Source organism: Rhinolophus sinicus, linkage group LG16, assembly GCF_036562045.2.
Source record: "Rhinolophus sinicus isolate RSC01 linkage group LG16, ASM3656204v1, whole genome shotgun sequence".
In the NCBI taxonomy this organism is placed as follows: Eukaryota; Metazoa; Chordata; class Mammalia; order Chiroptera; family Rhinolophidae; genus Rhinolophus; species Rhinolophus sinicus.
The window spans coordinates 3,068,819-3,093,955 of record NC_133765.1 but is presented as its reverse complement, the minus strand read 5'-3'; the positions used below and the strand labels follow the sequence as shown (position 1 = coordinate 3,093,955).

Genomic DNA, 25,137 nt, shown 5'->3' with positions numbered 1-25,137 from the left:
TGGCTATTCGGGGTCTTTTGTGGTTCCAAACAAATCTGATGATTTTTTGTTCTGTTTCTTTAAAAAAGGCCATTGGGAATTTGATGGGGATTGCGTTAAATGCGTATATTGCTTTGGGTCATATGGCCATTTTAACTATGTTGATTCTTCCAATCCATGAGCACGGAATGACTTTCCATTTCTTTGTGTCTTCTTCAATTTCTTTTAAAAATGTCTTATAGTTTTCAGCATATAGGTCTTTCACATCCTTGGTTAAGTTTATTCCTAGGTATTTTATTCTTTTTGCTGCAATTGCAAAAGGAATTTTTTTTTAATTTCTTTTTCTGAGATTTCATTGTTATTATATAGGAATGCAATGGACTTCTGTACGTTGATTTTGTAGCTGGCCACTTTACTGTATTCGTTGATTGTTTCTAATAGCTTTTTGGTGGAGTCCTTAGGGTTTTCTATATGCAGCATCATGTATCTGCAAAGAGTGATAATTTAACTTCTTCATTCCCAATTTGATGCCTTTTATTTCTTTCTCTCGCCTGATTGCTCTGGCAAGGACTTCCAACACTATGTTGAAAAGCAGAGGTGATAAGGGACAGCCCTGTCGTGTTCCTGAACATACAGCAAAGGGCTTCAGTTTTTCACCGTTAATTATGAGATTAACTGAGGGTTTGTCATACATGGCCTTTATTATGTTAAGGTATTTTCCTTCCATACCTATTTTATTAAGTGTTTTAATCATAAATGGACATTGTATCTTGTCAAATATGTTTTCTGCATCAATTGATAGAATCATATGATTTTTGTCCTTTATTTTGTTTATGTGATGTATCACATTGATGGATTTGCGAATGTTGAACCATCCTTGTGCCCCGGGGATGAACCCCACTTGGTCGTGATGAATAATCTTTTTAATGCATTGTTGTATTCGATTTGCTAGAATTTTATTTAGGATTTTTGCATCGGTATTCATCAGAGATATTGGTCTGTAGTTCTCTTTTTTGTGTTGTCCTTACCAGGTTTTGGTATCAGGGTAATGTTGGCCTCATAAAATGGGTTAGGGAATACTGTCTCTTCTTCAATTTTTTGGAAGAGTTTGAGAAGGATTGGTATTAGATCCTCTTTGAAAGTTTGGTAGAATTCACTAGTAAAGCCATCTAGTCCTGGACTGTTGCTTTTGGGAAGGTTATGGATGACTTATTCAATTTCGTTACTGGTGATCGGTCTGTTTAGATTTTCCAGTTCTTCATGGTTCAGCCTAGGAAGGCTATGTGTTTCTAAGAACTTGTCAATTTATTCTAGGTTATTGAGTTTGGTGGCATATAGTCCTTCATAGTATTCTTGGATGATCTTTTGTATTTCTGAGGCATCCATGGTAACTTCCCCTTTTTCATTTCTGATTTTATTTATGTCTTCTCTCTTTTTATCTTAGTGAGCCTAGCCAAGGGTTTGTCAATTTTGTTAATCTTTTCAAAGAACCAGCTCTTTGTCACATTATTTTTTTCTATTGTCTTTTTGTTCTCTATTTCATTTAGTTCTGCTCTGATTTTTGTTATTTCCTTTCTTCTGCTGACCTTGGGTTTCACTTGTTCTTCTTTTTCTAGTTCTTTAAGGTGTAACGTGAGGTTATTTATTTGGGATATTTCTTGTTTCTTCAAATAGGCCTGTAATGACATAAATTTCCCTCTTAAAACTGCTTTTGCTGCATCCCAAAAGTTTTGGTAGGATGTATTTTCATTGTCATTTGTTTCTATGTATCTTTTGATCTCTCCTCTAATTTTGTCTTTGACCCTGTCGTTCTTTAAAAGTATGTTGTTTAATCTCCATGTATTTGTGGTTTCTTTTTGCAGTTGATATCCAATTTCAAAGCCTTGTGATCAGAAAATATGCTTGGTATGATTTCAATCTTCTTAAATTTGCTGAGGTTAGTTGTATGTCCCAATATATGGTCTATCCTTGAGAATGTTACTTGTACACTACGTATAGTCTGATGTTTTAGGACGAAGTGCTGTATAAATGTCAATTATGTCCATTTCATCTAATGTGTCATTTAGGGCTGCTATTTCATTATTTATTTTCTGTTTGGATGATCTATCCATAACTATCAATGATGTATTTAGGTCCCCTAGTATAATTGTGTTTTGGTCAATTTCTCCCTTTAGTTCTGTTAGTAGTTGCTTGGTATATTTCGGTGCTCCCTGGTTGGGGCATCAATATTGATGACTGTTATGTCTTCTTGTTGTATAGTCCCCTTTACCATTATGAAATGTCCATCTTTGTCTCTTGTTGCATTTTTCAACCTGAAATCTATTTCATCTGATACCAGTATAGCTACTCTGATTTTCTCTGGATACCAATTGCTTGGAGTGTCAATTTCCACCCTTTCACTTGGAGTCTATGCTTGCCTTTGTAGCTCAGATGGGTCTCTTGGAGACAGCATATGGTTGGGTTTAGTGTTTTGATCCAATCTTCTACTCTGTGCCTTTTTATTGGTGAGTTCAGTCCATTTACATTTAGGGTGATCATTGATATGTGAGGATTTCCTATCATTCTATCTTTAGTTTTCTGGTAAGACTGTGTCTCCATCATTTCTTTGCCATTTTGTTGTTGTCTATTATTTCTGTGTAGTGGTATCCTATAATGTTTCCCTGTGTTTCTTCTTTCATTACAGTATACATTTCAGTTCTGGATTTTTTTTTTTTGAGTGGTTACCCTTAGTTTATGTAAAAGAAAGTTTGATATTTAGAGTATTCCATTTTCTTCAGCATGCCTACTTTCTCCATTCCCATATTCCGGTTCAGGCCTTTACTCTCCCCCTTTTTATGTTTTGGTTGCCACAAATTGTCCCTGTTGATGGTGGTCGAATAGCCTCCTTTAGTATTTCTTGTAGTGCAGGTCGTGTATTAGGAAATTCCCTCAGCTTCTGTATGTCTGGAAAGGTCTTTATTCCTCCTTCATATCTAAAGGATATCTTTTCTGGGTATGTTATTCTTGGCTCATAATTTCTCTCTTTCAATAGTTTGAAAATTTGGTTCCACTCCCTCCTGGCTTGTAGAGTTTCTGCCGAGAAATCTGATGATAATCTAATGGGCTTTCCTTTGTAGGTTACCGTCTTCTTTTCCCTGGCTGCCTTGAGGAATCTTTCTTAGTTGTTGATTTTTGACAGCTTCAATACAATGTGCCTTGGAGATGGCCTGTTGGGGTTGAGGTAATTAGGTGTTCTATTTGCGTCTTGGGTTCAAGGATCCAGTTCTTTCCTCAAGTTTGAGAAGTTCTCATCGACTATTTGTTTGAATATACTCTGTGTTCCCTTCTCTCTTTCTTCTCCTTCTGGTATGCCCATTATTCTTATATTGCTCTTTCTGATGGAGTCAGAAAGTTCTAGTACAGTTCTTTCATTTCTGTAAGTCTCAAGTCTCTTACTTCTTCCATCTGTGTCATTTCCAGGTTTCTATATTCAATGTCACTGATTCTTCGTCTGGTCAACTCTACTTCCTAAGCTGGCTGTTTCATTCTTAATTTCTTCTCTTGAGTTCCTAATCTCCAGATATTCTATTTGGTTCTTTTAAAAATTTCAATCTGTTTGGTAAAATGTTCATGGTGTTCTTTGACTGTGTTTCTGAGTTCATTAAACTGCCTTTCTGTGTTTTCTTGCATCTCGTTGAGTTTTTTTATAACTACAATCTTGACTTCTCTGTCATTTAAGTCGCGTATTTCCATATCTTTAAGTTCATTTTCTGGAGACTTTTCACTTTCTTTCTGAGCTATCTTGTTGCCTTGGTTATTCATGGCAATTACTGATTTATTATTTCTCTTCCTAGACATCTACTGGAGTAGGTAGTTTTGCAACAGGTTGATAGAAAGAGGTCTTGCTTTTGTTTTCCAGTATGTGTTTGTAGAATGTTTTATTTTCTCTCCGACTACAGCCATTTTTTCTCTCTCACACTGTAGTGTTATGTTTTCTCTGCACTATTCCAGCTTCTCACACAATGTGGGGATTCCCTGGAAGGCGGGCTTCTTCTCTGTTAACAGTTCGCCTGGGTCACAGGGCACGGCGTCTGTGTGGGGATGAGGAGAGCTTTCGAAGTTCCAAAGCTCTTCCTGCACTAGATTCAGAGCCTGTGTGTTTCAGCAGTTCTGTTTACTTCTGCAGGGATCCGCCCAGAATGGTGGGAACACGGGCTGGGTGAACTGTGAGAATTGGCCTAGAGCAATGGCAGCAACCACCACCACAGCCAGCCCTGCTTCCAAAGCTCTCTCCCCTTTGCCGGAACTAATTGGGCTGCGAATCTGTGTCTGTGGGCCACAGTTCTCAGAGCTGCAAATATTCTGTTCTTTTGATCTGACACGCTACTGTTCTGCTTCTAGCACTGGACAGGTGGGGGCAGGGCGATCTCTGGGAGGGCAGGGAGGGGTCGGCTAGTTTCAGTGCCTAAGGCTTCCATTCTCTGTGGCAGTGAGGGCTTAAACCACTGTTTTCAGCCTTCTTCCCTCAGTCTTTGCTCTGAGGTCTCTGTCATGAGCGTTGGGTTCAGCCGTGTTATATGCTGTCCCCTCAGCCCTGTGACCATAAATGGAGCCCTAGCAGTCCGACTTCTTCCCTCTCTCGCAGCTGCGGTAGTTCTGGGATGCAGCGAGTTCGGAGCACTGAGCTAGGTCTGCGTCCTTCACCCGCGCGGCTCTGTCTCCCCACTTCTCCCTTTCCTCCTCCCTGTTCGCGCAATTTGCCCACCTTTAGGTGAATTCAGTAGTGAGACTCTTCATCTTGCCTGTCTGCTGTGCAGGGAGTCCTTTGTGGAGTTAATAGTTTTTCAATTTGTTGTAAATTCCAGGTGAGATTTCCAGAGGCTCACCTCACGCCGCCATTTTGATGAGGTCTCCCAAATCTCTAAACCTGAATCTTTTATTACCTTCCACAGAGAGATCTCAACAGAGGATGGAAGTTAAAAATAGACACAGACTCACTACTGAGAGGGCAATAAGTCATTTTTAGGGATTCGGGGCAATGGAGAGTTGAGACTATGCTGATAATTAAAATCCACTGATAAATTAAAGCCTCATTTCAGCCTTTGACTTTATACTTCTGCCTCCACCTTCCTATCAAAACTAATAAAGAAATGACTGGTCTGAACTTTATCTCTTTCTCCTTTCAGTCACCCTCTCTAGGGACAGATAGAAGTGCCATGAAACAAACAAAATGACAGATAGTACAAATTTATCATTTAATATATTTTAAACCCCCCATACAGAAGCATTCATTGATAATAGCTGGCAATTTTTAACCACTTATTATGTGCAAAGCATTGCACTACTTGACTTATATTTATTTCCATTTTTAATCTTTTCAACAATCGTGTGAGGTAAGCACTATTATTATCCTCATTCTACAGACAAAGGCACTGAGATCAGAGAGATTAACTTGCCCAAGATCACACAGTTAGTAAATAGTAGAGCCATGATTCCAATTCAGCCATTTTAATTCTTAATATCCATACCCTTAATGGTGTATTATACTGCCTCCCTGTATATATTTAACAATAATTTTATTGATCTAGAGTTATGTTAATATTCTTGTGACTTCCCTGAGAGCTTTTCATCATCTTCTTTTTTTACTCTTGGTCATATACAGAAAGGCAGTTAGAAGTCCAGATAGTGATTACTCTTAAAGAATGGGTAGAGAGTAGAAAGAACATGTAAGGCTTCTAAGGGGCTGGCTATGTTCTATTTCTATATTAGGGTGCTTATTATTTGGGTATGTTAATTTATGAAATTCATCAATCCATACACTTATGGTTTTGCATTTTTATGTGTGTATATTGTACTTTTTATTAATTGTCTATTGCTGCATAACAAATTGCCCCAAAACTTAGCATCTCAAAACAACAAACATATCTTATCTCATAGTTTCTGTGGGTCAGGAATTGGGCCCAGCTTCACAGGGTAGCTCTGGCTGAGGGTCTCTCATGAGGTGCAATAAAACTGTTGGCTGCGGCTGTGGTCCTATCTGAAGGTTTGACTGAGGTGGGGAGAGTCTATTACTAAGCTTACACATGTGGCTGTTGGCAGGTCTCAATCCTTCATCACACAGGCCTCTCCATTGGGCTGTCTCACCACATGGCACCTGGCTTTCCCCAGGTGAGTGACCCAAGAAGGAGCATGAGAAAGTGCCCAAGATTGAAACTCAGACGAAACATCTCATCACTGTTGCCATATTCTATTTCTTATAAGCAAGTAAATAATTTCAGCCCACACTCAAGAAGAGGGGAATACTAGGAGGTAGAACTCATTGGAGACAATCTTAGAGGCTGTCTACTACACATTTTAATAAAAGTTTTAAAAATTATACATTAACTTTTTCTGCCTCACCACTCAAAACGATAACCATTGTCTTACAGAAATTAAAAATGCTTTAACCAATTCCTTAGTTTTTTGTAACTACATCCTTTAAGAGTAGATGACATGAATGACATGAATTCTGTTGTATAGAAATGCAATAACACTACTACCACTTTTATGTTTGTACACTTTTTAGATTTCACAACTCTTTCCCATACATATTTTGAGTTTCATTACTCTGAATGAGGATTGTAGTTTAGTGTTGCTTTATCTGAAAGTACTCTGAAAATTATAAAAATGCTTTATAATATTGATAATATTTAGCATTTATTCAGTGCTTACTATATTCCAATTACTGTATGTTAAGGGATGTATGTTATATGTATATATAGACATAGTTATACATAAAAACCTACCTAATCATTTAACCCTATGAGGTAGGATTTTGCCTCATTTTACAGAGCAAAACCTAAGACTCAGAGAGACTAGGTAATTTGCTGAGATCTCAGAGCTAATGATTAGTAGAGCCAAAATTTCAACTCAAACAGTCTGACTTCAGACCTCCTATGTTCAGCAAATGATGTACACTATAACCTTCATATCACTCTGGTAACACATTTTCCTGGAATATGTCATAGAGAAATTTTTATAAAAGCTGTGCCATCATGATATTGGGGGTCGGGAATGAATTATCTTCAAAGATTATGGCTGGTACAATTTGAAAGACATTAATTCTCCATACGGCATTTGTATCCAACATTAAAGAACACGGCAGTCTTGGAGAAGATGTGATCAAAATGGCAGTGTGAGGTGAGCCTCTGGAAATCTCCCTTGGAATTTACAACAAATTCAACAACTATAACTCCACAAAGGACTCCCTGCACAGCAGAAAGGCAAGATGAAGAGTCTCACTACTGAGTTCACCTAAAGGGACACGGTGCCCTATGACCCAGGCAAACTGTTAACAGAAGACATGCCCGCCCACCTTCCAGGGAATCCCCCCATTGTGTGAGAAGCTGGAACAGTGCAGAGAAAACATAACACTACAGTGTGAGAGAGAAAACATGGCTGAAGTCAGAGAGAAAATAAAACATTCTCCAAACATGTACTGGAAAACAAAAGAAAGACTTCTTCCTATCTACCTGTTGCAGAATCCACTCCTGTAGATGTCTAGAAGAGAAATAATAAATCAGTAATTGACACGAATAACCAAGGCAACAAGACAGCTCAAAAAGAAAGTGAAAAGTCTCCAGAAAATGAACTTAAAGATATGGAAATATGTGACTTAAATGACAGAGAAGTCAAGATTGTGGTTCTGAAAAAACTCAACGAGATGCAAGAAAACACAGAAAGGCAGTTTAATGAACTCAGAAACACAGTCAAAGAGCAATATTTTACCAAAGATATTGAAATTTTTAAAAGAACCAAATAGAATTTCTGGAGAATAAGAACTCAATAGAAGAAATTAAGAATGAAATAGCCAGGTTAGGAAGTAGAGTTGACCAGATGGAGGAAAGAATTAGTGACATCAAAGATAGAAACCTGGAAATGACATGGATGGAAGAAGAAAGAGACTTGAGACTTAAATGAAAGAACTGTACAAGAACTTTCTGACTCCATCAGAAAGAGCAATATAAGAATAATGGGCATACCAGAAGGAGAAGAAAGAGAGAAGGGAACACAGAGTATATTCAAACAAATAGTCGATGAGAACTTCCCAAACTTGAGGAAAGAACTGGATCCTTGAACCCAAGACGCAAATAGAACGCCTAATTACCTCAACCCCAACAGGCCATCTCCAAGGCACATTGTATTGAAGCTGTCAAAAATCAATGACTAAGAAAGATTCCTCAAGGCAGCCAGGGAAAAGAAGACGGTAACCTACAAAGGAAAGCCCATTAGATTATCATCAGATTTCTCGGCAGAAACTCTACAAGCCAGGAGGGAGTGGAACCAAATTTTCAAACTATTGAAAGAGAGAAATTATGAGCCAAGAATAACATACCCAGAAAAGATATCCTTTAGATATGAAGGAGGAATAAAGACCTTTCCAGACATACAGAAGCTGAGGGAATTTCCTAATACACGACCTGCACTACAAGAAATACTAAAGGAGGCTATTCGACCACCATCAACAGGGACAATTTGTGGCAACCAAAACATAAAAAGGGGGAGAGTAAATGCTTGAACCGGAATATGGGAATGGAGAAAGTAGGCATGCTGAAGAAAATGGAATACTCTAAATATCAAACTTTCTTTTACATAAACTTATAAACTTAAGGGTAACCACTCAAAAAAAAAAAAAAAAAAAAAAAGAAGCCATAACTGAAGTACATACTGTAATTGAAGAAAAAACAGAGGAAACATCATAGAATACCACTACACAGAAATAATAGACAACAACAAAATGGCAAAGAAACGATGGAGACTCAGTCTTACCAGAAAACTAAAGATAGAATGATAGGAAATCCTCACATATCAATGATTACCCTAAATGTAAATGGACTGAACTCACCAATAAAAGGCACAGAGTAGCAGGTTGGATCAAACGCTAAACCCAACCATATGCTGTCTCCAAGAGACACATCTGAGCTACAAAGGCAAGCATAGACTCCAAGTGAAAGGGTGGAAATTGACACTCCAAGTAATTGGTATCCAGAGAAAATCAGGGTAGCTATACTGATACCAGATGAAACAGACTTCAGGGTGATAAAGGTAACAAGAAACAAAGATGGACATTTCATAATGGTAAAGGGGACTATACAACAAGAAGACATAACAGTCATCAATATTTATGCCCCCAACCTGGGAGCAATGAAATAAACCAAGCAACTACTAACAGAACTAAAGGTAGAAATTGAGCAAAACACAATTATACTAGGGGACCTAAATACATCATTGACAGCTATGGATAGATCATCCAAACAGAAAATAAATAATGAAATAGCAGCCCTAAATGACACATTAGATGAAATGGACATAATTGACATTTATAGAGCACTTTATCCTAAAATATCAGACTATGCTTAATGTACATGGAACATTCTCAAGGATAGACCATATACTGGGACATACAACTAAGTTCAGCAAATTTAAGAAGATTGAAATCATACCAACCATATTTTCTGATCACAAGGCTTTGAAATTGGATATCAACAGCAAAAGAAAGCAGGAATACCCACAAATACATGGAGATTAAACAACATACTTTTTAAGAACTACCTGGTCAAAGACAAAATTAGAGGAGAGATCAAAAGATACATAGAAACAAATGACAATGAAAATACATCCTACCAAAATTTTTGGGATGCAGCGAAAGCAGTTTTAAGAGGGAAATTTATATCATTACAGGCCTATCTCAAGAAACAAGAAAAATCCCAAATAAATAACCTCATGTTACACCTTAAAGAACTAGAAAAAGAAGAACAAATGAAACCCAAGGTCAGCAGAAGAAAGGAAATAACAAAAATCAGAGCAGAACTAAATGAAATAGAGAACAAAAAGACAATAGAAAAAATTAATGTGACAAAGAGCTGGTTCTTTGAAAAGATTAACAAAATTGACAAACCCTTGGCTAGACTCACTAAGATAAAAAGAGAGAAGACACTAATAAACAAAATCAGAAATGAAAAAGGGGAAGTTATCACGGACACCACAGAAATACAAAGGATCATCCAAGAATACTATGAAGGACTATATGCCACCAAATTCAATAACCTAGAAGAAATGGACAAGTTCTTAGAAACATATAGCCTTCCTAGGCTGAACCATGAAGAACTGGAAAATCTAAACAGACCGATCACCAGTAATGAAATTGAATCAGTCATCCATAACCTTCCCAAAAGCAAAAGTCCGGGACCAGATGGCTTCACTAGTGAATTCTACTAAACCTTCAAAGAGGATCTAATATCAATCCTGCTCAAACTCTTCCAAAAAATTGAAGAAGAGACAGTACTCCCTAACTCATTTTATGAGGCCAACATTACCCTGATACCAAAACGTGGTAAGGACAACACAAAAAAGAGAACTACAGACCAATATCTCTGATGAATACAGATGCAAATATTCTTTAAAAATTCTAGCAAATCGAATGCAACAATGCATTAAAAAGATTATTCATCACGACCAAGTGGGGTTCATCCCAGGTGCACAAGGATGGTTCAATATATGCAAATCCGTCAGTGTGATACATCACATAAACAAAATATCATATGGTCATAAGGACAAATATCATATGATTATATCAATTGATATAGAAAAAGCATTTGACAAGATACAACATCCATTTATCATTAAAACACTTAATAAAATAGGTATAGAAGGAAAATACTTAATATAATAAAGGCCATATATAGCAAACCCTCAGCTAATCTCATAATTAAGGGTGAAAAACTGAAGCCCTTTGCTCTACATTCAGGAACACGACAGGGCTGTCCCCTATCACCTTTGCTTTTCAACAGAGTGTTGGAAGTCCTCGCCAGAGCAATCAGGCAAGAGAAAAAAATAAAAGGCATCCAAATTGGGAATGAAGAAGTTAAATTGTCACTCTTTGCAGATGACATGATGCTATATATAGAAAATCCTAAAGACTCCACCAAAAAGCTATTAGAAACAATCAATGAATACAGTAAAGTTGCTGGCTACAAAATCAACGCACAAAAGTCCATTGCGTTCCTATATAGTAACAATGAAATCTCAGAAAAAGAAATACGAAAAACAATTCCTTTTGCAATTGCAGCAAAAAGAATAAAATACCTAGAATAAATTTAACCAAGGATGTGAAGGACCTATATGCTGAAAACTATAAGACTTTTTTGAAAGAAATTGAAGAAGACACAAAGAAATGGAAAGTCATTCCGTGCTCATGGATTGGAAGAATCAACATAGTTAAAATGGCCATATTACCCAAAGCAATATACAGATTTAATGCAATCCCCATCGAAATCCCAATGGCACTTTTTAAAGAAATAGTACAAAAAATCATCAGGTTTGTTTGGAACCACAAAAGACTCCAAATAGCCAAATCAACCTTAAGAAAAAGAACTATAATGGAGGTATCACACTTCCTGACTTTGGCTTGTACTACAGGGCTACAATAATAAAAACAGCATGGCATTGGCAGAAATCCAGACACATAAACCAATGAAATAGAATTGAGAACTCAGAAATAAAACCACATAAATATGGACAGATGCTTTTTGACAAAGAAGCAAAAAACATACAATGGAGAAAAGACTGCCTCTTCAATAAATGGTGCTGGGAGAATTGGAAAGCTACATGCAAAAGAATGAAACTGGACTGTTATCTGTCACCATGTACCAAAATTAATTCAAAATGGATCAAAGACTTAAGCATAAAATCTGAAACAATAAAATACGTATAAGAAAACGTAGGTACTAAACTTATGGACCTTGGGTTGAAAGAGCATTTTATGAATTTGACTCCAAAGGCACGGGAAGTAAAAGCTAAAATAAATGAATGGGACTGTATCAAACTTAAAAGTTTCTGCACAGCAAAAGGAACCATTGACAAAATAAAGAGGCAACCAACTGAATGGGAGAAGATTTTTGCAAACAGTGCCTCCAGTAAGGCGCTAATATCCAAAATATCCAAGGAACTCATGCAACTCAACAACAAAAAAACAAACAACCCAATTGAAAAATGGGCAGACGACCTGAAGAGACATTTCTCTAGAGGACATATAAATGGCAAATAGACATATGAAAAAATGCTGAACATCACTAATCATCAGAGAAATACAAATACAAACCACAATGAGATATCACCTCACCCCAGTTTGAATGGCTATCATCAACAAGACAAATCATAACAAGTGTTGGAGAGGCTGTGGAGAAAAAGGAACCCTCATACACTGTTGGTGGGAATGCAGACTGGTGCAGCCTCTATGGAAGGCAGTGTGGAGGTTCCTCAAAAAATTAAGACTAGAATTACCGTATGACCCAGCAATTTCTCTCCTGGGTATCTACCCAAAAATCTGAAAATATTTATCCATAAAGATACATGTGCTCCAATGTTCATTGCAGCTTTATTTACGGTGGCCAAGACATGGAAACAAACAAATGTCCTTCGATAGATGAATGGATAAAGAAGTTGTGGTATATATACACAATGGAATACTATTCAGTAGTAAGACAAGATGAAACAAGATCATTTGTGACAACATGGATGGATCTTGAGAGTATAATGCTAAGTGAAATAAGTCAGACAGAAAAAGTAGAGAACCATATGATTTCACTGATATGTTGTATATAAACCGAAAACAAGAAAAGAACAAGAAAAACAAATGAGAAACAAAAACTCATAGACATAGACAATAGTTTAGTGGTTACCAGAGGGTAAGGGGGGTGGGGGGTAGGAGATGAGGGTAAGGGGGATCAAATATATGGTGATGGAAGGAGACCTGACTCTGGGTGGTGAACATACAATGGGATTTATATATGATATAATACAGAATTGTACACCTGAAATCTATGTAACTTTACTAACAATTGTCACCCCAATAAATTTTAAGTAAAAAAAATATTTAGGTTTAGAAAGTGACTTAGCATTTGGAATGAGATAGTGGCTTTAAATAGACATGTCAATGAAATAAGTTAGTGACAGGTCTAGTTCTCAGAGAATCTCAGAATCAATGACAGACACTCTTGTCTCATCTGTGCACTGACACAGGCATGCTTGTAAGGGTCTCTAGAAAGGTTTGTGTATGTTTTCCTGCATATGTGAATATGGGTACCTGCATGGAACACGTATTAGCATATTACTGAAGACAGAATTCTGAGGAATAAGTGGTGTGTTGAGTGGCAGATTGATCCAGGTGGACCAGGTCAGTATCCTTCCCCTGACATTTATTAGTGGAGATACCAGGGTAAAACGTTACTCCCAGAAAGTCAAAGCTAAGTGTGTAGGACAGTGACACAGCTGATATGCTGTTTATGTGATTGACCAGTCCGTGAGAATTTGTCAGGGCTAAGGGTCCATGGTCATGCTCTAATCTGTTTAGTGCTGAGGTCAGCTTAGCAACTGGTTTCCTAAGCAGTCAGGGTGCCACTCCCAATCTTTGGAATGCCACCACCTCACTTATAGCTGCTAAAATTTCAACCAAATTGTCAAGGCCCAGGTTACGTACTCTTTCTTTCTATGATCTTCCTCCTCTCAATTCCTGTAGCACTTTCTGACCCTCACATTGATATTGATCACACACTGCCTTGAACTGGTTTATTGGGTGCCTATTTGTTTCTCTATTACTGTGATCTCTTCATAGACAAAAGACAATGTCATTCATCTTTGTATCCCCAGCAGTACCTAATATGGTAACAGGAGTGCCATTCATATTTTTTGAACAGGTGTGCACACCAGGTTACTCTCCTCTGGGTGCCAACTATTTTGTCATTGTTCTGCTTTATAACACCTAGAATGTGAAGCATTGAGGATAGTGTGTTTGTTTAAGGAAACGCTTATTGACAGATCAGTATCCCTGAATAGCCTATGATATATTATAATTTTTAAAAAATTGATACAAACAGATCTGTCAAGATATTAAAACAGTTTTACTGTGATTTCAGATTATCAGTCATAATAAGAGAATATAAAATTTTTATACTTTTCCGCAGACTAATTTTAATTACTAAATTGCACAGAAGGAAATACAATGACCTTCTGTAGGCCTTCCCAACCTTGAGATTCTAGACTACAGATAACCAGAGCATTCAGGATTTTGTAATTCAGGAAGTCACTGGCCTAGATCAAAAACTACATTGCAAGATTGGAAGGACCTTGACAGTTCTTTTGCTGATTCATCAGTCCCTCTAAGCTCTCTGGGACAGTTTTGTTCCTCCCCTCTTTGCCTTTTCTTATGGACTCTCTGCAGACAATATTTCACAGCACCTGAGTAATTGATTCGTTTCACAATGAATTGTGCAATTAAAATAAGGGGTTTTTCAGTATTATACAAAGTAGACATCTAGTTCAGTTGGAAAAAGGTAAAACAGTGACATGAAGTTAATAAAATCATGTATATTTCTATTTCTTTGACAAAGTTCCTTTCGAATGCCTGACCATATTTTCTAATATTTTCATTTATTCTGTGGCTCTTGAAAATTAAGTGCAGAGGGCTTGAAATTTAGCATATAACCACAAATGGCAAAGGGCTTCTCAAGCTTAAATCCAAGGTAGTCTATAATTCTTTGTCAATTACAACCCTTTTTACTAATAATGTAAAGTTAAGAACTGTAGGAAAAGTCAGGCATGCCTAATCCTCTCTAAGTAAATTCTGCCCCCTTGTGGATTAAAACATCCACAGATAAAAAAAAAGCATAGTTGCATGGGCAAGTAAGTTCCTTTTAGTCCTTTGAAAGGGCCGTTCAATAATGTTTAAAAATAATGTTGACAATGGAACAAAGCTAGACTATTAGTATAAATTGTTTAGAGCTGACTGATGGTGATAAATACATTGACCAATAGCAATATACATTTCTGTCTTATACTTTGCATCCTTTTCAACTAGGACAGCTCCTTGAATATAGTAAGCACTCAAAAAACGTTTCCTAGAATACCATAGTTAGGAAGGACATTAAATATTGACTTCAACATCCACATCAAAGAATCAGCTTCACAGCTCTTGACATACTCCCACTTGCATGACTCCAATATTGAAAAATTTACTAAACGACACAGCTAATTCTCCTATCAGACAAAACTATTAGAAAATCTATCAACATATTAAGCCCAGAGTCTGTTCTAAGAATCATATCATTACAGAACTGGAAAAAGGTGTTGGAGATTTCAATCTATCACTTTATGGTTGAAGCTATTATGCCACCTGGACCTAATTCTGCCCTCTGGAACACCCAATAAAGCTATTACTTGTTTTGTAGCCATTTAAATGTTGAAAGGTAACTACCATGCTGCCCCTTAGTCTTCCATCTTCTTAACTTTTCACCTATAGTTGAGTCAACTATTTCTCCCTCATAAGACATGTTTTGTTTTGTTTTAATCCTATTATCTCCTACTCACAACCTTCTGGATGCCAACTTTTATGTCAGTTCTCTCTCAATGTGCAACAACTGAATGCATGCTCTAGATGTACTCTCTTGACTAGTATAGAGTACAGTGAAGTTGCTCCTCTCCATGTTTGGGACATCAGACCTCTTTTAATGCAGCCCAGACTCCATCACCTTTTTCAGCAGCCATTTCACACTACTGGTCACTGTAAATCTTGTAGTCTCCCAGGTTCTCCAGGCTTTTCCCACCCTATGCTTAGTATAGCTATAACTTTTAAATTTCATCATTCTTTTGGTAAGTATCTTGCCAGGATTCCAGCTGGCAAGATACTTCTATATCTTAAGTGTGTCCAGTACGATCAGCTCTGCTACCTATCTCTGTGCTGTCCACATTTAATAAACATTATCTCTGTGTTTCCAACCAGCCAACTTTGAGGCAAAGGCAATAAGCTTTGATGTGGGAAAGAGAATAGAATAAAAATTGAAGGTGAGCTAATGTCCCCACAATGCTACCCTTCAGCCCTGTGGCCTCAGCTGTGTGGTCGGTTTTCATTTTCTCTTCTGTAAAATAGTGGTAATAAACATTAGCTCACTGTGAGCTCATGGGGCTCACAGTGAGATAATGCATTTGAATGAGCTGAGCTAAATAAATGTAAAGTATTACTAAGCGTTAGCTTTCAAATGGTTTGAGGGAGGGCAGAGACTGTTGTCATCTTTGCATTCACAGCACCATACCCGACAGGTGAAGAACGCAATACAATTTTTAATATGGATAAATACATACGAAGTACATACTGAGACATTTTTTCACAAAGGGGAAGGGAGATTATTTTCAATCAGTGTTTAATCTGAACCCTTCAACTCTCTTCTATTCAGTACATGGCTCTTCAGTTGCCCTTTCCTCTCCTACTTTAGCTTTGCTCCCACTCTCCTCCTTTGCTCGGCCTCCTCCCCCACTGCATCCTCCTCTGCCTTTCCCCGTTTCCTTCTTCTGTCTCCCGTTCTCCTCCTCTAAAACCAAGGCACAGACCCAGACGGGGGAGTAGGCTTGTTCCCCTTCCCCACCCGACGCCTGTAGCTCAGCCTCCTACAGGCTTGGTCCTCGCACCCACACCGTTAATTTAAGGGTCTCCAGGAACAAATACTCACCTCCCAGGGGGGAAAATAACAAGACACCACACTAATTCCCAGATGTCTGAAATTCTGCTAATAAATTGCAAGCTTCATTCCTGTAGCTTTAGGCTTTCTCTAAATAGCAAATACAGAGGGTGCCAAAAAAATGTATGCAGTGGGGACAGAGCCAGGAGTGCAGTTTCCAGGCTCTCGGCCTCACGTGGAAAGGTGCTGGCTCGGGTAGTAGATGGCCATCAGCTGTGGCTAGTTGGCCGTCAGCTGTAGTCGGTTAGCCATTAGCCACTGATATAACTGCCGCGGCTGCGCTGGTTGGTGAGTCGAGTGGAGTTGGTCAGTTGGCAGGCAGAAAAGCAGACAGTAGGTTGCACGTCGTGTGAATCCAGCCTCCAGTGAGACTATAGTGGTATGACTCCCCTACCTATGGCTCCGTGGGTGTTCCTTTTTGGCCTCACCACATCCTGCATTCTTATGTGGGGAGCGGGAGCTGAGACCCCTCAGGCTGCCCTGCACGACACATGGCGCAGCGAGCAGGGTGTGATGTCGGCCGAAACTCTCCAGAACGTACTGGAGCAGTTTATACATATAAAAGCTCAGTTTCATAAGCAGGGTATGGTGCCAGCCAAAACCTACTGAAGCATGGTGGAGCGGTTTGTGCATGTGAGAGCCCAGCTTCGGGAGGCCCATGAGGAGTGACATGGGGAACGGGAGGCACTGTCTGCCTGGGAGACTCAAGCCTCCAGATGGCACAATCTTGGCCATAGAAAGTGTCTCCTTCATTTTGGTAATCTGCTGCGGCCTTAGGCTCCAAGGGTTGTGGACATCTTAACACGGAGGCCTCCACCCACTCAGACACCTGGCATGGCAAGCAAGATTCCGACCAGGTAGGAATGGCATCTGACTCTGGACAGGAGGACAGGTGGCCCCCACACAGTGTGTGGTGCCCGGTGGCCACTGTTCTTAGGAGTTGGACCCCCAAGGAGGGATGGGAGGACATGGACGGCTCTCCAGCCAACGTGAAGAGGGCCCTGCAGGCTCTGGCTGAGCGGTTGCCAGAGATGGCGAAGGCTACAGCGGGCCGCGTGGACTGGATGTTCCTCACAGCCTTGAGTCTCAACATGGAAAATGCGCCTAACAAATAGCCCAGGTGCTGGACCAGATGTCCTGGTTGGAAGCGCTGGAAGCCCGGGTCTGCCTGTTAGAACAGGGGCCCCAAGGTGGAGACTCTGAGGCAGAGGCGGAGGAAGCGAGTGGAGACAATGTAGCTCCCAACCCCCAAGCCCGGCCAATCTTGAAGCAAAGGGTAAAATGTGAGCATGCTTTGGGCCCCGGGGGCATTGCTGCCGGCAACCCAGCTGTGACTGAGTTCACAACCTACACCCCTTACATTCCCACTGAGTTGCAGGAGCTGGGGAGGCGGTACAGACAGCGCCCTGGAGAGCCAGTCTCGGCTTGGCTATTACGTTTATGGGATGAGGGAGCAGACAGCATTCTCTGCTCCCCAGGTGAGATGGAAAAGCTAGCCTTCGTGACAGTGCATCCGTCCCTGCGACAAAGGTCACAGAACTGCCATAGGTTGGCCCAAAACCAGGGCAACCATTCTCTAATGGAGTGGCTCACAGCTGCGGGACACACAGTGTGGGGACAGGCTGGCGAGCTGCCAGACACTGTGAGTCAATGGCAGTCATATACAGAACTTACTCAAATCATCCGTGAAATGGGTATGAGACATGCTATTTTCAACCCTAATATGCGGGGGCCGGATGACGAGCTTTTTACAGCCAGCATGAGAGATCTGGTTTTGGATACTGCACCTGCGAGTGCTTTTGGATCCTTGGTTGCCATTCTTACACCCTATGTGGGGCGACGGATCCATGAAGTTACAACTGCCATGGCCACCCTAGGGGATGTTGAAAGTTGGAGGCGAAGGAAGTTAAGACAGGAGGTCCACGCAGTTGAGACCTGGAAGCCCAAATCAAAAGTAAAGGAATGAGGTCACGGGCCTCAGAGAGTAACACGCGCACAGATGTGGCGTGATCTTGTGGCAGCAGGGTTTGATTGGGAAAGAATAGACCGACAACCCAATGCACTCTTGTTGGAACTTTGGAAACAGTTGCATCCGGAACAATTCCGCAGAAGCCTAAAGGAGAAGTCCGGGAAAGCGCGACCCGTGTCCCTCTAGGACTTCATGCGGTCACTTGAGGCCGACTCCTTTCAGCTTGATTAGGGGTGGGGCCAAGCCTCACCCCCACCCCCACCCCCACTCCACCCCATCAGAGGGGACGAGCAGGGACCGGGGGCCCCACGTGGAACTGTCCATACATTGGTCCCCTTCGAATGTACAGAGGGTTTTGGCCCTAGTTGACACTGGCGCAGACTGCAGTCTCGTTTATGGGAACCCAGAACTGTTCCCCGGGCCAGCAGTCTGCATTGATGGCTACGGGGGAATAACTGTGACTGTGACAGCCGTTTCCTTACCACTGGGTATAGGAAGGCTTCCTCCTCGTACCTACAAGGTTTATGTCTCCCCCGTTCCGGAGTATATTCTAGGGGTGGACGTGCTACATGGCCTCAGCTTACAGACGTCGGTAGGAGTGTTCCGTCTCCGGATCCGGGTGGTGAAAGCGGTGACACGCGGGCATGCTCACCACCCTCCTCAAGTGTTGCCACAGCCCTGGCGCGTGGTTACAGTGCGACAGTACTGCCTGCCAGGAGGACAGGAGGAGATTGGTCGTACAATATTGGAATTGGAGAAGGCACATATTGTGAGGCCAATGCACAGTCCCTTTAACTCCCCAGTATGGCCTGTCAAGAAGCCAGATGGGACCTGGCGAATGATTGTGGACTATAGGGAGTTAAATAAGGTGACGCCACCCTTGCATGCTGCAGTGCCTTCAATTCATGATTTAATGGATCGTCTGACTGTCCGCCTGGGAACATATCACTATGTACTGGACTTGGCCAATGCTTTTTTCTCCATTGACATTGCACCCGAGTGTCAAGAGCAGTTTGCTTTTACTTGGGAGGGGCGGCAGTGGACTTTCCAAGTCCTTCCGCAAGGATACTTGCACAGCCCCACTATCTGCCACGGGCTTGTGACCCAGGATTTGGCACAGTGGGATCGCCTGTCCTCTGTGGCCTTGTTTCATTATGTCGATGATATTTTATTAACATCTGATTCTCTTTCAGATTTAGAGCAAGCAGCTCTCTCTCTTCTCTGCCACCTGAAGTCACATGGCTGGGCAGTTAATGAGGAAAAGGTCCAAGGCCCTGGCTTATCCGTCAAGTTTTTGGGTGTTGTGTGGTCAGGTGCCTGTAGGCTAATATGGCACAGGGACCCTCGAGGAAGACGCTTGTCGCGTAGATTGTGAGGCGAGACCCTGTAGGGGTGGAGTGTGGGGACAGAGCCCCAGATAGCAGTTTCCAGGCTCTCGGCCTCACGTGGAAAGGTGCTGTCTCGGGTAGTAGATGGCCGTCGGCTGTGGCTAGTTGGCCGTCAGCTGTAGCCGGTTAGCCAATTGGCCACTGATATAACTGTGGCAGCTGCGCTGGTTGGTGAGTCGAGGAGAGAGTCTGTCGGTTGGCAGAAAAGCGGACAGTAGATTGCACGTCGTGTGAATCCAGCCTCCAGTGAGACTATAATGATATGACTCCCCTACCTATGGCTCCGTGGGTGTTCCTTTTTGGCCTCACCATGTCCTGCGTTCTTATGTGGGGAGCGGGAGCTGAGACCCCACAGGCCGCCCTGCGTGACAATACACATTTTAAGAAAGGAAAAAACTATTAAAATTGTAATATTCAACATACACCGATAACAAAAAAATGAATACAAATCATGTGTATACATTTTTTTTTTTGGCATCCCCTATATATGTTTGTGTTTGAGAAGACATTAAAATGTATCAGTCACTTAGCAGCTCATAGTGACTGTGGTTTTCCTCTTCCAAAAGGGAGCTGCCTAGAGAGATTCTGGAGTTGGGCTGGGTGTGGGTTTAGAAAGGCAACAGGTATACAAGACAAACTTCCCTAGTTCATCATGAGGGAAGCTGTCAAGAGAGGACAGGTGCTGCCATTTGTTCAAGCTGCTCCCTTCACCAAGAATGCTTGTTTCCTTCCCTTACCTCTATGCAGAAAAAGCCTGTCTATCTTTCTAGAACTAGCTCAGTCCCACTTATTCTCAGAGGATCCCTTAACACTCTTGTCAGAAATGATCTTCCATACGATATTATTAATTCTCTTAGGTGTGATAACGATTTGTGGTTGTGGAGAAGAACAGCCTTATTTTTAGGAGGTGCTTGCTGAAACACTTGGAGGCAAAGTGTCATGCTATCTGCAACTTACATTCAACTGGTGCAGCAAAAAACTATACATATGGAGAGAGAGATTAAGCAAATGTGGCCAAATATTAACAGTTATCAAACAAAATGACTTCCAAACTCCTCACAGTTCTGCTTTACCTCCTCGGAATGTTTTCTTATCTTTCAAACAAACTACACTGTGTACACGTATTAGTAATAATAATTACCATTTTTTGAGTATGTATTATATAGCATGTGCCAGCACCAGACACTTTACATACATCATATATAATTCTTCCAACAATCTTTCACAGTGGATATTTTTATATTCATCTTACAGAGAAGAAAAAGACTCAGAGCAGTCAGGGAATTCCTTGGTCTTTTGGCCACTACTTAAATCTACATCTATCTAACTCCAAAGCTCATACTCTTTCTATTGCATCATGCTGTAGCTTGAATTGCATACAGTATTCCAGAAACAGTCTGGAAAGTAAATGCGACACACATATAACACATATACCCCTACAGAATTTTATATGTATGTTAGTCTAGAAATCAGGAGGCCTTTTGGTAAGTCACTTCTCTCTAAGCCTCAATTTCTTGATCTAAAAATGAGAGAAGTTGATTTTAAAATTTCCAAAGTCCTCTTTATCTTTCTGACAGACATTTGATGATTTTGATTTTCCTGAGGCTTCCTCTAATATTCTATGTACAGTAAAACACAAGAAAATTATCTTCCCATTCTGGTAAGTGAACAGGTCCATTGAGAAAAGTGCAATCACCGAATGGAAGGGTTCCCTGCTGTACATTAAATAGAGTGAATGGCACAGCTCCTGCTCCTGACATCGAACAGTAACTACTATGGCTCTCTAGCTTTGCTCCTTGTAAACTGTGTGTCCATATAGCCTCGTAAACAACAACTCAGTTCTAAAGCACAGCCCCCTTGTTCTCCACCAGTGGCACTGTGGCCTCTCCGAGATGGGGCTCTGGGGAATGCTGGGTGCCTGTGTTGATGATGGCAACACCGGAGAATCCATTCTTTGGAGAGAGCTAAGCATGCAGACTTAGCTGCCAGACCCAGGCAACTTGTGCCCTGTAGGCATTAAATAAGTATTTGAAAAGAATTCTCTGTTAGCGGAATAGAGAAATGCAGCATCCTAGTTTCTATTAAAAGTTACCCGTGGCTTTTTGCTTTGTTGCATCCATGAAAGCAAGATGGGTCACCAGTGGCTCTGTGGGGAGCCATCTGGGAAAATTTGGTTTGTGTTCTTAGTCCAGCCACATCTGCTCAAACCCACATGGTCTGATCTGGAAATTCGGCCTTAATATGTGATGGAAACAGTGTTTCCGTCAGTAAGCCAAGGCTATAGGCTTCATTAAGTTGGACTAAGTGAATTTCCTTGGAAGGGTCATTCAAGACGTCTATCTGACCGCAGAAACAATGCTCTCCTTGTTCAAAAAAATTTTTTTTGAAGACTTCGCTTATGAATGTTTTAATGTGAATGAACTAGTCAATTGGTTATAGAAATCACCTTTTAAAAATTTACTATCATCTTCTCAATGGATTTATCTTCAAAATATATGGCTTATTTTCCCTCAGTTATATGAAGTATTCATGTTGAAAAAAAAGTTACTTCTGTCCCATCTCTTTGAAAGAGGTCTTGAAGGTTCAAGAGAATCTTTAATAAATGCAAATGCCCTTTAGAGAATAAAACCTTAAGCTAAACTTAACTGACTGAAGGCAGTAGTCATCTGAGAAAATGCCCTTCTAGTAGAGAAGAACACTTAGAGGGAAACGCCTATGTTCCATCACCAGGTGCTTTACCTCAGCTCGTTTAATTCCCTCTTTGCAGATGAGAACACTGAGGCTCAGAGTGGGTAATTTTCCCAAGCTCCCAAACGTCTTTTAAGTATCTGAGTTGCATGCAGAAGCCTCCACTTATGGAGAGCCTGTGGCTTCCATACCTGCATTGCGCATGTGCCCATGGAAATGGAGGCGGCCCTCCCCTCTGCCACCTTCCAGCACCTCTCCCCACTGTCAAATGCTGCAAGAGTCCCAAACACCCACCGGAGATTTTTTCCCATATTTGTGGTTCAATTAGCTTTGCGACATAAAATTTAAATCCTCCAGGCTGTAGTTTCCTCATAAGTTAAATCTTGATGATCTCTAAGGTTTTTCCTAATGAAGATGAATATTTCAGTGCCCAGGAAACCCAAGGCTGGCCAGTGGGTACTTGGATTGCCCCTTCCCGTTCACTCACCAGGTGGCAGATCCATGCTGAACGGCCCTGGGAGCATTGCCAAGCCGGGTTATACACAGAGCCCAGGCCCCCGTCTGCTTATGCTACAAAACAGGGGTGTGAGTGGAAAAAAGACAAGAAAAGCTCAGAAGGACCTGAGAAATCTGCAGGGATCCTAGGCAGTGGCCTCTTTGTGTCTGGGGAGCTGGGGTTCAGGAAAGACTAGAGGAGCATGAACTGATTTTGAGGCTACCTGCCTTGGTAATTTGTATTCACTGAGTGGCCCCCTCCCTGCACTGCTGTATATAGTTCTGGATATAGTATAAATAGAACTTGGCGTCCTGGCAAAACACACCACCCACCACTGTTCCTTTCCTTTGGGGACAGCAACCAAACCTGGGCCTTTGATTCCCTCTAGTGGCTCAAATTGGCAAATTTCATAGCTGATGTTTACATTTATTTATTCAATGTATATAGTAAGTGTCTACTGTATGCATCAAATTGTGGTGGGTTCTCTAACTTTGCCAAGGGTGTGGGACACTTGTTTCATTGGAGCATTGTTGTGTCTAGTGGGAAGTGTTCAGGGATCGGAGGCACAACTCCTTGCAAGCTGACTAATTTCCCTGCTGCTCTATAACAGCTTCACGGGACTGAGGGAAGATGGGTTTTATATGGCTTATTTCTGCCACTAACTGAGATGTAAGACACTTGGCTGACTCCTTTATCCCCGGGCCTCAGTTTGCTCCTTGGTAAAATGAGTGCATGGCTTAGATTCAAATCAATTCTTATGAAGCACTTTGCAGTGTGTGAGACCCAGAGCTGGGTGCTATGGGAATGCAGTGGTGAATGGTACTGAATTTTAAGAAGCTTACTGGCTAATGGGAGAACCCCAAAATCCCGGACGCCACATAAACCACAGGGTACGAGCATAGAGCATGAGCTTTGCAGTGAGATCTGGGTGGAGCCCCTGCTCTGTCATTTCCTAGCTATGTGATATTGTGCAAGTTGCTAACCCCCTCTTTACATTTTCTCCATAAATTTAGATAGTTATAGTTTTTGGTTTATATACCACATATCCATGAAATCAAATATATGGTGATGGAAGGAGAACTGACTCTGGGTGGTGAACACACAGTGGGATTTATAGATGATGTAATACAGAATTGTACACCTGAAATCTATGTAATTTTACTAACAATTGTCAGCCCAATAAATTTAAAAAAATTTTCGATAGTTATACTTTCTTCATAGATTTGCATGCTCAGTCTAGAGCAAAAACCACAAGAAATGCTCACTGAATCATGGCTACTCCCATTGCGATGTCAAATTCTAAACAGAAATAACAAAAACCTTGTTGAGAATGTCCGTAAGACCTTATAAGGGGCTTCTGTTGTTGGTTCTGAAGACCCCTTCTTGTGCTTAGCATATTTCTATGGTCTCCTTTCTTTGCCATGGAGCTTGGGAATCCACCTGCTGCTCCTGTTAGGGTGGATGCCTCTGAGGGCTCTAACCTTGCACTTTCAGCCAGTCAGCCCTCTAGTAGAGAATGAACCACAGTTTCCCTGTTCCCTTCTTTGTTTCATTTCCCTGCAGGCAAGAATACAGGCCCTTATCCTTCCCACAGATTTGCTGCTAATCAATTTTGGGAAATGAACAAGCAATAAGAGAGGTAGCTTATATGTTTCTGTTAGTCACGATCCTTGATTTTCAGTGCTTAAAACCCTCCTGAGGTGGCAGTGAGTTCTCTCTCTCTCTGTCTCTCTCTCTCTCTCTCTCTCTCTGAGGACTTCACACAAGCCCTGGCACTTCGGACTGTTTTAACTTGGCAGTTGTATGATTCTGTTACATTGTGAATGGCTTCAACATTCAACATCACTTTTCACGCTGAGCGTCTTTATGACTGTATAAGAAGCTAAAGGAAGATCCAGAGCGCACACACACCTTGAATGCCAGGCACATCATACACCTAGCTCTAGGTGGGGTCTCATCATATCCATGCATCAGTCATTAATACTGTAGATTTAATAGTCAACAAGTCAGAGCCTCAGCCAGGTTCTAAGAGAGAGATGAAAAGTAAGGAGAAAAGGGGAGCTTGGAGCCCAAAGTGGCTGACTGGATACC

At 40.9% G+C, this 25,137-nt stretch overlaps 1 protein-coding gene across 1 annotated transcript in view; it reads left to right on the top strand.

The window, feature by feature from the left end:
• Positions 1-25,137, top strand: part of CLMP (CXADR like cell adhesion molecule) — a 112,066-nt gene that overhangs the window by 63,685 nt on the left and 23,244 nt on the right. The window lies entirely within an intron of this gene.